This window comes from Calidris pugnax, unplaced genomic scaffold (genome assembly GCF_001431845.1).
Source record: "Calidris pugnax isolate Ruff unplaced genomic scaffold, ASM143184v1 scaffold52, whole genome shotgun sequence".
In the NCBI taxonomy this organism is placed as follows: Eukaryota; Metazoa; Chordata; class Aves; order Charadriiformes; family Scolopacidae; genus Calidris; species Calidris pugnax.
The window spans coordinates 2828127-2842424 of NW_015090811.1; positions in this window are offsets into that span (position 1 = coordinate 2828127).

Genomic DNA, 14298 nt, shown 5'->3' on the forward strand with positions numbered 1-14298 from the left:
GTAAGGAGAGGCCCCGAGTTTCCTGACTCCAGGCTGTGCTCTGGAATCACAGAATGGTTAGAGTTGGCAAGGACCTTAAAGACCATCTGCTTCCAACCCCATTGCCCTGGGCAGGGACACCTCCCACCAGACCAGGTTGCTCAAAGCCCCATCCAGCCTGGCCTTGAACCCCTCCAGGGATGGGGTTGTTCAGCCTGGAGAAGAGAAGGCTCTGGGGAGACTTCATAGCAGCCTTCCAATATCTGAAATGGGTACAGGAGAGATGGGGAGGGACTCTATGTCAGGAAGTGGAGTGACAGGACAAGGGGTGATGGTTTGAAATTGAAAGAGGGGAGATTTAGGTTAGATATTAGGAAGAAATTCTTTGCTGTGAGGGTGGTGAGACCCTGGCCCAGGTTGCCCAGAGAAGCTGTGGCTGCCCCATCCCTGGAGGGGTTCAAGGCCAGGCTGGATGGGGCTTGGAGCAACCTGGTCTGGTGGGAGGTGTCCCTGCCCAGGGCAGGGGGTGGAACTGGATGATCTTTAAGGTCCCTTCCAACTTTAACCATTCTGTGATTCTATGGAGCATCCACAGCTTCTCTCGGCAACCTGGGCCAGTGTCTCATCACCCTCCTTCTCTGTAGGTTCTCCTGTAGAGCTGGTGCATCCCAGAAAAGTGCCAATGGGGCATATAACTTCTACCTGTGCCACTAACTCCAGCCCAGTGCTGCCACTGCAGCCTCTCAGCATGGTTTCTCCCCCTGGTCATGACATGCTTAATGTCACAGTACGTGAAGGCCAGGTATGTTTTTGGGCTTTCTACATTTGAGGTCACATCTGGGTTTGTTTTCAAACCTCTAAGACTCCTGCTAGCAAATTTTCCTCCAAACTGTTGAGCCCAGATAGAAGTTTTCCAAAGGCACATGCCTGATTTAAGGATGTGCCCGTTGATTTTCACTGGGGCTTTGCTACCTTCATCCCACCCACACAGGCTGTGGATTATAAGCAGCTTCATGATTATCTGCAGATGCTTTAAAATCATCGGAGGTATGGGCTGCTGACAGTGCAGCCGTGGAAAACTGGGATTTCAAATCCAAGTGCCAAGACCTGAATTAGTTCACTGTTGCTGCAGGGCGATATGAAATTATGGCCCCTGCCCAACACCCATAACCTGAGTGTCAGGATGCCGGTGAAAGTTCTCAATATAATTACAAGGCAAAATTAAAACAAAGGTCTCTTCATCTCTCCTGACCATAGATAAGATCTTTAGAAGGAGTAACGCCATTGTATTCAACCATTTACAGGGAAATTAATTGTTTTTTCTTCTGTCATAATGCAGCAAAATGGTCCCCGAGTCCCCGTTTAACGTGGCAGCAGGCAGTTTATTTGTCTGGCTCTCTCTAACGTTCAATCCGTTTGCCAAAGCAGTTCAAATCTGTGTAATTCCAACACACATATGTCAGACGGGGAGGATTAACATTTTCTTGAAAGTGAGCTCATGATCTCCTCCTATGATTTCTCAGCAAACTAAATGCGGCGTTTGGGGCTCCTTCTGCTTTGCAGCATCCCAGCCCCTTCCTGAATGGGGCGAGCGGGACTCACTTGGATTTCGGGCAAAGTAGCTCTTTGCATCAGCTTCAGAACAGGAGTTTCTTACAGATTTTAGCACATGCACTAAAGGATCCTACCAAAAAAAAACCCCCACCTGCCTCCATCCTACTTTGTCATGGTTCATAAATCCCCAAGAAGGAAATTTCATCCCAGGGAGCCGTGTGAATAGTCAATTAAAAAGTGGTAAACTAACTTGGAGGAAAATTTCTGGCTGCTGAAGGGGTTTTGTATGAATTTTCGTTAACAAATGCTTGGGGAAGTTCCACCTCTTTTGAAGGAAAACAAAACTCTGGGTGTTTCCTTTCAAAGAGAATAGAAACAAAAGTGAAAGGAAGCCCGGGGCACTAGAGAGCACTTTGGTTGTTGTTCGCGTTTAGGAGTTGGTCTTTAGTCTGTGTTTTTTCCAACTTCTTCACAGATTTCTCCCCAGCTTACGACTATTTTTGTGGGTAAACATCCCAATTCATGAAAGATTTTTCAAGAGCCATGTGCTCAGCTTGTCTACCAGGTACAGTCCATGTCCCTCTAACCCTCCACCTGACATCCTCCGTGGATATTCCTTATGTCTCTGATTTAATACTTCTCTCATTAGTGCCAGTGTTGTAAGGCAAAATCAATGAGGTTTGTTTTGAAATGAACAAGGACAAAAACAAGGGGTAAAAACACCAACACTGGAATGCCCCTCTTCCAGAAATGATCATGTTGCGTTTCATTCTGAAGTTTTTGGATGTTGAAATCTCATTGTACAATGATAAGATGTTTAAGGGTTTCCACATCTATGCAGGATAACATGGGAGTGAAACTCCAACCATTTTCACCATCGACCATCCTTGAAAATCTTTGCTACTTCCAATGCTTACTTTTCTGACGTCAATTTTTGTCTCTAATAGGTGTAAATTTACACTGAAAAACATTAGTTTCAAAAGGTTCTGAGACTGTAAAATTACTCTTTTGATGAAATTTTACTGTAGCAAAAGTTTGGGGTCGTGACACCAGTGGGAAGGAATGTCTTTAGCGCCTGCTTAAGCAAAACAAAGATCTGTTTGTGTAGCACTAGACTGAACTAGCTCTGATTCTTCCTGGCTCCTTCATCCTATTAAAGCTTAGATGGTAAACCATTTAATTAGAGATAAAGCTTAATCTGTCCCGTGGACTCAGGACCTGTGGCACTTGGCATGTCAAGGGAACACCTGGTTGTGGGCCTGAGAACACTTCTCCCCCCAGTGGTGTGACTAGTAAGAACCTGTAATGGCTCTGAAAATGTGTGAAAATGAAGGGAAGAGAAGAGCATCTTGAAAAAGTCCTTAGTTCTCTTTCCTCACTGATTGCAGTGATGAAGATGTTTTCAGAGGAGGACAGAGGCTCACGTGTATTTGTGCCCGTCCTTCTCCCAGTGATGCAGATGGTTGTTGTTGTCACTGCTGTCACTCCTGCCACCCAGCACGGCTGGGCTGGGCTCATTTTCCAAGACAGAGGAAGTGGAGTTGACTTTCTGGTATGTAGCAGTTCTCAACATTGATTTCTCTGCCAAGCAGTAAAGGAGGGTGTGTTTTCTGTCAGAGGTAAATGTGTAATTGTAGTGCTGTGGTTATGGAGAGGGAATGACTAGAGCCAGTCAGATGTTAAAATCTCATTGTACAATGATAAGGTGTTTACAGGTTTCCACACCCACGCAGGATAACATGGGAGTGAAACTCCAACCATTTTCACCATCGACCATCCTTGAAAATCTTTGCTACTTCCAATGCTTACTTTTCTGACGTCAATTTTTGTCTCTAATAGGTGTAAATTTACACTGAAAAACATTAGTTTCAAAAGGTTCTGAGACTGTAAAATTACTCTTTTGATGAAATTTTACTGTAGCAAAAGTTTGGGGTCGTGACACCAGTGGGAAGGAATGTCTTTAGCGCCTGCTTAAGCAAAACAAAGATCTGTTTGTGTAGCACTAGACTGAACTAGCTCTGATTCTTCCTGGCTCCTTCATCCTATTAAAGCTTAGATGGTAAACCATTTAATTAGAGATAAAGCTTAATCTGTCCCGTGGACTCAGGACCTGTGGCACTTGGCATGTCAAGGGAACACCTGGTTGTGGGCCTGAGAACACTTCTCCCCCCAGTGGTGTGACTAGTAAGAACCTGTAATGGCTCTGAAAATGTGTGAAAATGAAGGGAAGAGAAGAGCATCTTGAAAAAGTCCTTAGTTCTCTTTCCTCACTGATTGCAGTGATGAAGATGTTTTCAGAGGAGGACAGAGGCTCACGTGTATTTGTGCCCGTCCTTCTCCCAGTGATGCAGATGGTTGTTGTTGTCACCACTGTCACTCCCTGCCACCCAGCACAGCCAGGTTGGGCTCATTTCCCAAGAGAGAGGAAGTAGAGTTGACTTTCTGGTTTGTAGCAGTTCTCAACATTGATTTCTCTGCCAAGCAGTAAAGGAGGGTGTGTTTTCTGTCAGAGGTAAGTGTGTAATTGTAGTGCTGTGGTTATGGAGAGGGAATGACTAGAGCCAGTCTTTTTTCAGTGGTGACCAGTGACAGGACAAGAGGTAATGGGTAATGGCTCTGAAAATGTGTGAAAATGAAGGGAAGGGAAGAGAAGAGCATCTTGAAAAAGTCCTTAGTTCTCTTTCCTCACTGATTGCAGTGATGGCAGTGATGAAGATGTTTTCAGAGGAGGACACAGGCTCACGTGTATTTGTGCCTGTCCTTCTCCCAGTGATGCAGATGGTTGTTGTTGTCACCACTGTCACTCCCTGCCACCCAGCACAGCCAGGTTGGGCTCATTTCCCAAGAGAGAGGAAGTAGAGTTGACTTTCTGGTTTGTAGCAGTTCTCAACATTGATTTCTCTGCCAAGCAGTAAAGGAGGGTGTGTTTTCTGTCAGAGGTAAATGTGTAATTGTAGTGCTGTGGTTATGGAGAGGGAATGACTAGAGCCAGTCTTTTTTCAGTGGTGACCAGTGACAGGACAAGAGGTAATGGGCACAAACTGGAACATAAGAAGTTCCATCTAAACATGAGGAGGAATTTCTTCACTTTGAGGGTGGCAGAGCCCTGGAAGAGGCTGCCCAGAGAGGTGGTGGAGTCTCCTTTTCTGGAGATGTTCAAAACCTGCCTGTATGGGTTCCTGTGCAACCTGCTCTGGGTGGACCTGCTTTGGCAGGAGGGTTGGTCTAGATGATCTCCAGAGGGTCCCTTCTAACCTCTGTCATTCTCTGATTCTGTGATTCAGCCATTCTGGAGAGTAGAGCAGCCCCACGGCTGTGCTTTCCGCCTGTAGCTTTCTACCTCCTGGAAGCATGACTCAGATTGACCCTTTTTGTCACTGAGGATGCTGTGACTAATTAAGTCTTCCTTCACAACTCCTAACTTAGGTGCCCAATTCCTACCAGGAGACACCTGAACATTGATGTCGCTTTGGGCTTTGCTACTCCAGCCATTAGTTTCTACCATGAAGCCGCTGAATATTTGGCTGTAAGAGGTCAGTAAGAGATTGCTGTGTCTGCTCTCCTCCCCGAAGGGCTGGGGCAGTCCATGTCCACCTCCACAGTCTCCTAATACATGTGTGGGGCACTGCCACGCTCCACTTCAGGGCCATGGGTCATGAACAGCCCTTATCCTGCAAAGCCTCTCCATTAAGCAGGCACGAAAACCATGGTTTGTGGTGGCCAGCACAGGGTTAACCTCACTCCGTGGTCCTCCTCCTCGCACATGTGCCGCACAGATCACATCTTGGCTCCTGCAGTGGTTTCTTCATTCCTTTGTGGTCCAAGAGCCAGATCCAGAGCTCATGTTTTGCTGTCAGTTGCAAAGCCCTGCACATCCAAATCGTGGTTTATACTGTCATGGGATCAGAATGAGGATCTATTTATCAGCACGATGGCCTTTTTGCCTGTGGCGTTACACAAATAACAACAATGGTCTAGCTGGCCCAACGTGCACCTATGAATTAATTTATTCAGACCTGACATCTCTCCCTCGGTGCCCCAAGCAGTGGATTTGATAGAGGAGGGAATATATGTGCACTCATTTCCAATAATGCTGTAGCATTAGCACTCTAGATTTTAAGTTTGAATCTCTCATTTTTAGCTGACAAAATACTTAACCTTTTGCCTGTTAATGTGCTGTAAAGTTTAAAGCTTTTTCATTATGTCAATTATATAGGGGTACTTCCAACAGTATAGTGTCCTTTATGAGCACTCTTCATCTTTAAGAGAATTAATGCTGCTTTAGTTTTCTACAAAAATGTTTCGACTTGGAAAGCCAGTTTTTGAGTGCAAAAGGAGCAGTGGCAGGAGTATTCTCCAGGTTTTTACACCTTCACAAGACCATTAACCATGGATTTGAGGTTTGTTGGCACCAGGTGTGGAAACTCAACTCTTGTGCTTTAAGCTGCCCTGGGCAACCAACCTGCTTCGTTACGTTGCTGTGGCTTGAAGAGGAAAAAGTACCTTCCTGATGCCAAATTTCCCTGGGAATTTTAGTAAAAATCCAGCCTTGGGCTGCAGTACTGTGCATGGTACCTGCTCTTCTGACATCCACTGCCTGAACCAAATGCCAGGGATTGTCACCAGGCACGTCCCCATAAAGCAGGTAGGTGTTACTCAGCAAGCCAGTGCAATTAGATTCACTGGGGTGCATGGTCAAAGATTCCTTGTGCTGTTTTTTTTAATGTAAATGTTTTATATGTCACTGTTTTAATTATTATTTGTAGTTCTGCAACTCAGAATTTCAGCTCCATGGCAAGTTATCTCACAAAAATGTATGTTTGTCTTAGAGTGAAAGATTTTGGTTAAACAAAAGTTTCAACAAACTTAATTTTGGGATAGTTTGAAACGACTTTATCATTAAAACAATGTGTATATACATTGTAAGGGCTACTTTCCTGTATGTCCCTTGAGATCTTTAAGGTAGAAGCAACTCATTTCAGCTGCAGATCCCAAGGCTGGATCAGGCCCTGTGGCTTTGACCTTACTTGACCAGACTTGTGTGAAGCACAGGATGATCACAGAATCATAGAATCAGTTAGGTTGGAAAACACCTTTAAGATCATTGAGTCCAATGGTGAGGAATTTTTTCCTAATAAATTTTGCTGGATTCCATCCAAAGAAGAGCAATGAAGCTGGTGAAGGGTCTAGAGCACAACTCTTACAAGGAGTGACTGAGGGAGCTGGGATTGTTTAGTCTGGAGAAAAGGAACCTCAGGGGAGATCTCATCGCTCTCTACAACTGCCTGAGAGGAGGTTGTAGCCAGGTGGGGGTCGGTCTCTTCTCCCAAGTAAGATAGAGTAGAAGATTCTGGAGAGAACAGAGCTTTGATGCAAGTTGCAAAACCCTGGAATATACAAAGGTTGGCATAATGTTATGTGCAACAATAAGTATGAGGACAGGCTGATAGAGTTGGGGTTCTCCAGCCTGGAGAAGACTCCAGGGAGACCTTATTGTGGCCTTTCAGTACTTAAAGGGGGCTACAGGAGAGATGGGAACAGACTTTTTAGCAGGGGCTGTTGCAATAGGACAAGAGTCATGGCTTTAAACTAAAAGAGGGAAGATTTAGACTAGATATCAGGAAGAAAATTTTCACAGTAAGGGTGGTGAAATCCTGGCCCAGGTTGCTCAGAGAGGTGGGAGATGCCCCATCCCTGGGAACCATCGAGGTCAGGTTGGACGGGGCTCTGAGCAACCTGATCTGGTTGAAGATGTCCCTGCTCATGGCAGGGGGGTTGGACTAGATGTCCTTTAAAGGCCCCTTCCCTTCCAACCCAAACTGTTCTATGATTCCATGAACTGCAATGGTGTGCTAAGGGCCCCTTGCTGAGGGAGCCAGGGGGATGTTTACAGCTGCTTTTAAGTCTGTCTCTCTATTATATTAACAAAGCGATAATGTTGAAACAGGTTCACTGCAGCCCCAGCTCTGGGGGAAGGTGGGAGGAAATCCACACCTAGCTGCCTCTGCAACATTTCAGAAAGAGGAAGAATTGTCCCTGGCACACAGAAAAGCCTTGCTAAGCAATCAGCTTAAGCCTTGAAGCATGGAATTTGATTATCTTTACCATAGGTGAGTGCTTTTAACCTCCACTGAAAATGGAAGACAAACATTTCTCTTTAGGGTGCCAGATATGTATGCAGAGAAATTACTTTTTTTTTTTTTTTTTTTTTTGGAGGCTTCTTCACGGTAAAGCATCTGTCACGTACCCGTCTGTCTTCATCTGGGCTACAGTTTCCTCCTGGGCCAGATTAAAAATCAATAATTAGGCTGTAGGTAGAGAACTGAAGGAGATCACTGCTGTTGGCACTGCAGCCAGGGCTGCCACTCAGATTGGCATCGAAATCCTGTGGGTGCAGAGGAAACTGGGAGAAGCAACTGGGGAGGATTTTCACTTAGGGGAAACCCTGTTCCTGTAACTAGTAAACAAGGGCAGGCTGGTTAGAAATACCTGGGTTAGTCAGGGCTAGACGAGGCTGTGCAGAGACTGGTGAGCAGGAAACACAGGGCAGCAAAGTCAGTACAAGACTGACAGAACTTGAATTACCTGTGCAGATTGCTGGGTTATCAGCTAGACGAAGCAAAGCTAAAAGGAAACCTTTGGCTCACTGAACATGCCAATGGTATCACGCTAGTGATAAAAACTTTATCAGTTAGATGAAGCAAAGCTAAAAGGAAACCTTTGCCTCGGTGAAAATGCCAATGGTATCACGCTAGTGATAAAAACCACACACACTTTTATGTTATAGAAAGTATTCCATAAATGCCATGCAAACATTGTAATGGCATTGCAGAACTACCTTTTTGTGTACCCAGGTTTTTTTCTGTGGCCAGTTTGTATTCTCAGTGAGTCGGAACAGCACGGATGTTTTCCTTCTGTCCTGAAAAAATGGGTTATTCTATAGTGGGGAGCAGAAGTTCCCCATACCTGCTGGCAAACAGAGTATTAAAACAGCTCTGTGCCCAGAGTGCCAGGGGAATGGAGCCTGAATTGCTCTGGCTTTGTTTACAGATTGCAAATTTTGCCAGGTGCAAGATCTTTTCTCGGGCTTGCACGGCACTGAAACTCAGTAAACAGAAAGGGCTTGAGGAGGAATAGAAAGTGAAGCTGTCTCCTGGGTCAATATGCGTTTTAGTTTCATCATTCCTACTTGAAAGTTGTGTAATATTAACTGAAAACAGCATTTATAACTATAGCAATATTTAACTAAAAGTAAACTGCAGTCTACTTCACTGAGCTGCAGTGTATTTGCTCTGGAGGCTAAGTTTTTCGCTTTTCCTCACTCAAATTTTCCAAGTTAAACCCAGGCTGATATCAATTTGCAAAATAAAAGTTCGAGTGTCTGGGAATAAAACCCATACAACAAACACTTCCTCAGCCTCTTCAAAGCAGGATTTCCTTATTTACTCGGGAAGGAAGTTGGAAAAGATTCCTGACAATAAATAGCTAATGTAAACAATCTTAAAGTGGACAACATAGCATTTTAAAAAAAAAAAAAATCAGTGGTTTGGAGCTGTGATAGTGATTGCTAGACACGACCTCATTCTGAACAACCCATAGCACTTGTTTTTTCCCCATTAATGTTTAGCTAGCACTACAGTGTGAGTTAATATAGGAGTAGTCCACCAAGCAAACCCTGGAGACTTTATCATATCTCAGCAAGCAAAACGTTCCCAACTTGTGTGCTCAGCTTTTTTTCAGTCATTACTCTTACTTGTCTGAACACCAAAACAATATCAGCAGATTAACTCCTATTCTGGTCACACAGAATTGTTTTTAGTAAATGATTAACTAGAAAGTTTATTTAGCTAATGCAACTAAAGTCCATCTGAAAACAAAACATAAGATGTCAACACTGAGAAGGAAAGAGCCTTCACGGAAGTGCTTTGAGTCCTACCAAAGTCCCATCCTTCTTCATCCCAGGATTCTCCTCAGACCAGATTCAGCAGGACACAGGATTAAGCAATCCCTATCATTTCAAGTGGTGCTTTCAAGTCAACTTTTAGGGTTAGTGGGTCTTTCTGTAGTTGGCAATAGGAGGTCCTCAAGGTGCTCAGGGGCAAGGAAGGATGACCAGGCCATTCAATGTCAGGGAGAAGCAATGAGAGGCAACACATAGGGTATGACAGAAGGGTCTGGAGGCTTTGAGAATCCCTGCTGCCTCCATGTCTGCAGAGGAGCCAGGCAAGCCTTGAAGCTCCCCTGGTCTCCCCTTCACTTGCTTGTTTTACCAAGGTTTCCTTTGCAACCAGGGCAGTGTCCAGCCAGTCCTTCCCGTGCTGTCCTGGAGCTGACCAGGACAACTGTCAGTGGGAGTCACCGTGCACAGATCACAGAAGAAGGTAAAGAAACCCCACTTTTAAAAAAGTTTGTGTTGGATTCTGGTTGTCGCGGGAGCTGTTTCACAGCAGGGACACAGCTGAAATCACCACAAACTGCATTAAGTGCAGCAAAGGATGGGAGGAAATGTTTAAAACAGGTTTTCTGCCAAAGAAAATATCCTTATGATGACATCATCTTGATATATTTGACCTTTTTTAAGGCCCAGCTCCTAGAGTTTATAAAGGTTCTTAGATGTCATTAGGGCAAGAAAATTCAATTTTTCAGATTTTACAGTGGAGGAGGAAAGATTGGAAACACGGCAATGATGTGTCCTGGAGGTTCAAACATAAACCCAGATATTAGAGGAATCCAGACTTGCCTGTAAAATGTTTCGCAATAGTAAAACCGTTTCAAAACATTTTACTGCTGAGTGTTGAAAACTTGCGTTGGCAGAATCAGTGCATGAGATTGCCGTGGAGAAGGCTGTGGAAGACGTTTGTGTCCTTATTAAAGATACATGGAGATATGTAGCTAGAGTTGGAGAAGCAGAGCTTGAAGTCTATGTTGTATGTCAATACTATCTGACTGGGTAGAATATTGCACTCCTTGGGTCTCTTCTGGATAGTTCTGGAGTGTGAGTATATACTGGTTAGGCTGGTTAAGGATTTGTGTGGGGTTTGGGATAAGAAAAAATTGAAAACGTTGCAACAGATGTTTACATGGAAAAATTAAACACCAAAGTAATTTCTTTATAACTAGGAAGAATTATCACCAAAAGGCACTTGAGAAATAATTGATGACTGCAATCAACCAGTAAAATAGTTCTTCAGCACAGTTAGATTGTAAAACTACCTCCATGACTGACTTAATTAAAACAATTACCATGGGGTTTGCCTTGGCTTAAAATAATATGTTCCTTTCTATGACTTTGGGGGGCAGCTGAACTTGATTTCCTCGGCTTCCATTAGGCTCCAGTCCAGTAATATATTTGGGACAATTAGGTCCTTAATCACCTAGAGAAGAGATATCACAACATAACAGCATACCTCTCAGCAGAGAGCCATTCCCAGCACAGAGAGTACGCTGGTGGCAGACAGCAGCAGTGAAACGGAGTGGTCTCATGCAGAAGAGGATGACTCAAGGGCTTAATTTTGAAAAAAAGTGGACCTTAATGTTGCAGATGCAATTTTGTGAAAGAAAAAAAAAAAACAGCAAGAGATGATGATAAGGTGTCACAGGAATACTTCTCCCTCTCAGCCAGCTGCTGCTGGCGTCAGTGGTTGGGGTGGGATGTGATAATCGGGTGGAATATCATACCCACATGGACAGAAAGAGCAGAAACGAGGCCTAGGAGACATGCAGTGCCATGTTAGATGTGTTCACCCCTTCTCAAAGGAAAAAAAAAAAGCCCCACTTCTTGCTTGCTCCCTTCTTGCTCCTGGACCCGTGATCTTGCTGTTCACCTTGGATCAGCTCCGGTGCTCATAAGGGCTGGTGCAGCTCATTAACCCAGCAAAAAAGGCAGATAGTTATCTTCTGGGCTAGTAACGAAGTGAAGAGCCCAGCAGGGCCCAGGCAGTGCAAGGAGAGGTGGGAGCCAGTGCTGGGCGAGAAGGACCTTTCCTTGGCCATGAGGTGGGCTCAACTGCCCATCCAGCATCAGCCTTAGCTACTCTAGCTTTTTTTTTTGTCAGTGCAAAGGTTGGATCTGGCTCATCTCCAAGCCCTGGTTTCTTTTAAGTTGATACTTTTGAGGAAAAAAAAAAGCAGACTCAGTGAATGGCTTTCTATTTACCCCTGCTATTTTATAGAGTATTTTCAGGCTGCTGAAACTCACCTGTCAAATAGATCAGTGGGAGAGATCTGCCTAATGCTTATCTGTTATGAAAGACTCCTTTTGGAAAAGTACTACTATTTATGAGAAACAATACTCATTTCCTCCAGAGGGATTTTTTTTTTTGGTTTTGCTTTTGTTTTTTTTGTTACCTGCGGTTTCATGTTTAGAGTTGCTTTTCTGTGAAGGAAGTTGCAAATTAAGCCTCAGTTGAACCCACTTTCTCTTTCTGCAACCAGCTATATTTTGAGGTGCCCCCCAAACATCAGGACAGTATGTCCATACCCTAGTGCCCTTCTGGAAGGTCTCATCTAGGGCCAAGTGAGGGGTTGGTCAGACACAGCATGAGAGACATCATCGTTTTCTCCGAGATGGTGGTTTGACCATCCCAATGGCAATATTGGTTTAGAGCTCCCAGCCCCTTTTCAACCAGATTTGAAAGAAATCTTCTTTAGTTCCCAAGTCTGGTTTATGGTGTGGTAACATGAAGAGTTTTGCCGATGTATTTAAGAGACAAGGTGGTGAGAAGCCTTCATCCAAGGCTGGGCAAGAAGCCTTCATCCAGGGCCATGGCCTGAGCATTTTGCTGATGTATTTAAGGGACAAGGTGGTGAGAAGCCTTCATCAAGGCTGCGTGAGAAGCCTTCATCCAGGGCCATGGCCTGAGCTCCCCTTAAATGAGAGGATGGGCTGGGGCCATCCAGATCTGCCTAATGCTTATCTGTTATGAAAGACTCCTTTTGGAAAAGTACTACTATTTATGAGAAACAATACTCATTTCCTCCAGAGGGATTTTTTTTTTTGGTTTTGCTTTTGTTTTTTTTGTTACCTGCGGTTTCATGTTTAGAGTTGCTTTTCTGTGAAGGAAGTTGCAAATTAAGCCTCAGTTGAACCCACTTTCTCTTTCTGCAACCAGCTATATTTTGAGGTGCCCCCCAAACATCAGGACAGTATGTCCATACCCTAGTGCCCTTCTGGAAGGTCTCATCTAGGGCCAAGTGAGGGGTTGGTCAGACACAGCATGAGAGACATCATCGTTTTCTCCGAGATGGTGGTTTGACCATCCCAATGGCAATATTGGTTTAGAGCTCCCAGCCCCTTTTCAACCAGATTTGAAAGAAATCTTCTTTAGTTCCCAAGTCTGGTTTATGGTGTGGTAACATGAAGAGTTTTGCCGATGTATTTAAGAGACAAGGTGGTGAGAAGCCTTCATCCAAGGCTGGGCAAGAAGCCTTCATCCAGGGCCATGGCCTGAGCTCCCCTTAAATGAAAGGACGGGCTGGGGCCATCCACCCCTTCCACCACAGCTTCCAAACCAGCTTTAAACTACACTGATGTGACTCCCTGCCAGTGCCCAGATGTGTAAAGGACATTTGCCTTAGAGAAATACTGATCCTTCTTCCTTGTAAAGTATTTTAGAGAGAGAGGTGGAAAGGGGAGCTGAAGGTCATTTGCCTTATTTAGAGAAATACAGATCCTTCTTCCTTGTAAAGTATTTTAGAGAGAGAGGTGGAAAGGGGAGCTGGAGAAGTGGGTCTCTTGGCTTAGTTGTGAATAACCTGAGGTAGATGTGAATTTTATATATATATTTTGAGACTACATCTCAGCTCTTAAAATAGGACACACAGGACCTTTGAACTCAGTGTTATCAGCTGAAATAGGAATGGGGTGTGAAATTGCAATCTTAATTTAAGCAGTGAGACTGCTGTAGAACCCACCATGTTTGACAGTGCTACTGTTCTGCTGATAGATATACAGATTTTATTTAATTACGGGATAGCAGAAGACAATGAGGTGCTGTTACAGCTCGAGGCAGAAAGGTTATCAGGGCTGCCTCCAGCAGGATTGCCCAAGAGGAGAGAACACACTGGAGACCCTTGTAGGGAGTGGACTCCCAGAGAGTACTCAGCTCTGCACACAACTGTATTTCCTTTTCTTTAATGCGTTTTCATAAGTATGGTTCTAATTTTGTATCAGTTAAAACTCGTTGTGGACAGTTTGTCCACAAGCAATGGATGCTTGTTTAGAGAACCTTTTTTTGCAGCTGGCCTATGGAACCTACTATTAAACAGCAATTTCCTCACCTTGACCAGACATTCGTAGGGTGGAATTTAGAAATATTTTATAATTATTATTAATTTTATAATCTCATATTCCACACGTAGCCTGTTTTTTTGTGGTCATATCATCTTTTTTTGCTCAATTTTTTTTTTCCAGGGTTACTTGAGGAGGTACCTGATGATGCACAGCAGCTCCCCCAGCCTGCAGAAATCTCAGATTTGCCACCTATGTCCACATTCAGAGTGAATCAAATCCTTGGGAAAGAGTTGCACGAATTCCTGAAAACTGGTGTGTACAGGTGTGGCAGATCAGACAGATCCTGAAAGTGCCTATTGTTTATGTACCTATTGTATAAACACGCTTATATTGTGTAAGTGCTTATATTTCTAGCCTGACGATTATAAACAGAAAAACGGTGTTTCTAGTAGTAATCTGTTTGTTTTCTTGTGCTTGTCTTGGGTTGTGACATGGCTACGTAGGCATTTATTCCAAATGGAGCACAATAGCTG